Source organism: Lathyrus oleraceus, chromosome 5 (assembly GCF_024323335.1).
Source record: "Lathyrus oleraceus cultivar Zhongwan6 chromosome 5, CAAS_Psat_ZW6_1.0, whole genome shotgun sequence".
Lineage (NCBI taxonomy): Eukaryota > Viridiplantae > Streptophyta > Magnoliopsida > Fabales > Fabaceae > Lathyrus > Lathyrus oleraceus.
In genome coordinates, this window is record NC_066583.1 from 113,361,524 (window position 1) to 113,364,916 (window position 3,393).

The 3,393-nt window shown below is 30.4% G+C and overlaps 1 long non-coding RNA gene across 1 annotated transcript; it reads right to left on the minus strand.

Annotated features, from left to right (window-relative positions):
• Positions 1-288: 288 nt before the first annotated feature.
• Positions 289-1,956, minus strand: LOC127088109 (uncharacterized). Its single transcript, XR_007790123.1, has 3 exons — positions 1,613-1,956; positions 753-1,360; positions 289-571 (listed from the first exon to the last, which is right to left on the minus strand). It is a non-coding gene; the product is annotated as an uncharacterized LOC127088109 (long non-coding RNA).
• Between the last annotated feature and the right edge of the window lie 1,437 nt (positions 1,957-3,393).

Sequence of the window (3,393 nt, forward strand, 5' to 3'; positions counted from 1 at the left end):
ATATATGATATGTGTTCCTAATTTCAGAATTAAGCAAACATATTTCGAATTAAGCAAACATGCTAAGCACACGCGAATTAAGCATACACGATTATGGAACATATATCAATCGAAATTAATCAACACATGTTCTATAGAACTTAAATAAAGCATACAAGACATATAACAAAATATTGAAAGGGAAAAAATATTTGATTAAAAATTAAAAAACCTCAAAGTATCGGTGAAAACCGATTTTAGCAGATCAACCTTGTGAAAGACCTAATATAATAAAAGGGAAATTCAGTCTAAGCAATATTGTATCATCAAAATTCAGAGTAGGATTACTGTAGTGGTGAAAAACCTAATATAATAAAAGGGAAATTCGGTCCCTTATGGGATCCGACCCGAAAATTACAAAAACTGGCCCAAACTAACTATTTTGATTAAGTCTGATACTTCAAAGAATTATTCTACCCTCTTTAACTCTTAATCAGCTTTTGACTTCAACATGAAACTTGTATCTCTTTATCTTATCTTTCCAACGGATATTAGAACACATCAATTCGATTCCCGTAACTCAAGTTATGGTCTGCATAATGGCAAGGTATCAAATAACTATTTATGCTGAAAATAAAGTACGAAAATAAAATAAAGTAAAAAATGAACTTAAATATAAAAGCACACTAAAGTAGTAAAAATAGTAGAATAAACTATAAAGTTGCCTAAGTACAATAGTAGAAGAGTATGCATCAAAATGCACTGATCAATACCCAACATTTTGACAGGTTTCACAGAAAGTTGGTTTCCACTCATACTCAACTGTTTGCTTCCTTTTATTTCCAAAACTATCCTTGATAGTAATGTAATCCTGTTGTTTGTGTGTAACATCAATTTCCATTAGTATTCTAGCATACGACGCCCTCAACTTGTTTGCAGTGTATTCATCTGTGAATAGAGGATTCCCTAGGGCACTTCCAATCTTTCCTAGACTTCTAGCACCCCACAGATGTAAAGGGAGATTAGGTAACTTTATCCAAACTAGAAAGGTTCGCAGCATATCCCTTTTGAATTCAAATTTTGGGTTCCAATCTCTCAATACCATTGGCATATTTTGTATTGTGTATGGTCCTTCTCCGAATCATCTCTTCCGAAACTTTTTTTACAAGAGTGTGGCTAAGTTTGAGGGTGATGGAGCCTTGGTCGTTTTTGGTCCCCCTTCCTCGTCTCATAGTACTCGATTATGCAACTCAGCTTTTTCCAACTTGTCCATAATCCAAGGACTAAGAGTTTAAAGCAAACTGAATCAAGCCTTTGACGTTAACCACAAGCACAAACGCTAGGTCTAATGCCGCCGGAATCGCTCAGTGACCGAAAATCGCTGGAGAAAGAAAGAATTTTATCCATTATTATATTATTAATATAACAAAAAATCATTAATAATAAATATATAATATAATTTTTAATAAAAAATATTATTATTAAAGCTTAGTGAAGTTGCAGAATCCTTGGATTCACGCAAAGAAATTTAATACGAAAAAGGTCTATTTAAAGATGAGATAGGTCGGAAATGATCGAATAACTTAGAATCGTATTTTCTATGTTAATATTGTAAAATGACACTACGACTTACTTGCCTTGGAAGACTTCCCACAAAAGCGGGATTGCATCGGTTTGATTTGATGGAAGCAGCAATTGTTGTTTCTATCCACCTCTTTCATGGATGCACGAAATCAAAAATTATTTGGAGCAAAATTTTTGAGTGGACTCAAATTGTTCATGACCCTAACGAATGCCACGATGAATTGGATTGAATCCTTATGCGTAATTTTCAAAGAGAATTGTAGCAAGGGAAAAGGATGGAGCATCTATCCTAAAGCTAGTTGCTGCAGCAAGGAAAAAGGACGGAGAGCATCTATCCTAAAGCTAGTTGCTGCAGGGATAATTTATGGAATTTGACGGTACCGCAATTATAAATGTTTTCGCATAATATCAAAATAGTGGATAATATTATTGATGTAATTGTTTTCTTTTTTTAAATATTATTTTATCATCTTGATGAGGTGGATCCTTGTGTGATCCCCTTGTTTTCTTTGACATTTTGAATTAATACAAAGTTCTTTTGATTATAAATTATATTATAACAACCTCGTCTAAAAATTCTTACGTTAGACTTCAATATACGTTAGTTCGATTTGTCCTATATTTCAATTTTTGCGGTGGTCCATGATTGTCTGTATCCAAGCGTATTTTAATTTTTATATCATACTTAGACAATAAAAGTTAAAATAATTTATAGTAAAAGTATCATAATAATTGTAATCAAAAGATTATCATTTTAAATTTCTAACATAATACTTTTCTATAATTTTTCTATCTAATTAATATAATTTACCGAAGATCCAATAATCCTCGAAACTTTAATTGTAAAGATAATAAATTAATAATCAGAAGATTCAAATTAGAGAGTTTGACCTGCATGCCACTATGGTGAAAAAGATTTCTCAAAATGCCACTATCCGAAATCAATTTTCCAATCTGCCACTATTTTTGTTATTTTGTGGGAATATTTTAATACTTTTTAGGGTATTCCATCCAAGATGGCGGACACCTCAAAGGTCCAGTTGGGGTGCGTCATTTGGGATGGAGCGTGTATTACTTTATTTTTTTTGTTTTTTAATTTCAGATTTAATTTAAAATGATTAAAATAATTATTTAATATTAAATATTTTGATATATAATATTTTTCATAATTATTTAATATTAATTAGTCATATTACTTTTTATATAATATTTGTAATAAATATATAATACTAATTAAAATTTAATATTTATAATAATTAATTAATTAATTATTTTAAAAATAAATTGTTCAAAAATTAAAATAAATAATAAATAGTGACATATTATTAGCAAAATATTTTTTAATAATTAATTAAGGTTTCGAAATTATATAGCTTTTTTTGTAATATTTGTTATAAATATTTAATGTTACAATTATTTTTTCCCGCCCAAATAATATTTTGATATAGATTTTTCCCGCTTAAACCATAGTATAATATTATTTTTTATTTCTAGTAGGTTTCCTATAAATAGAGGAAGCATATGACAGATGAATATATCAGTTGTGAATGATGTCTGTGTGTTGCATTGTTTTCTTTGAAACAGATAAGCAGATGAGGGTTTGTTTGAATCCACAATGGAAGTTCAGGCAGTTGGTTTCTGCCATCAACGGAAGTTTTGGACAGCTGGATGGTCCGATTCGACGTGTTAGAAAAATTGAATATTATTGTCCTTACATAACTCTTACGGATGCTAGCCCAGATGGGACATACATGCATTATTGGGATCGTGTAGAAAATGATCTGAATGTTACTTGTATGTTTTTTGCGCATAGTGGAGAAGTTAGTCGAG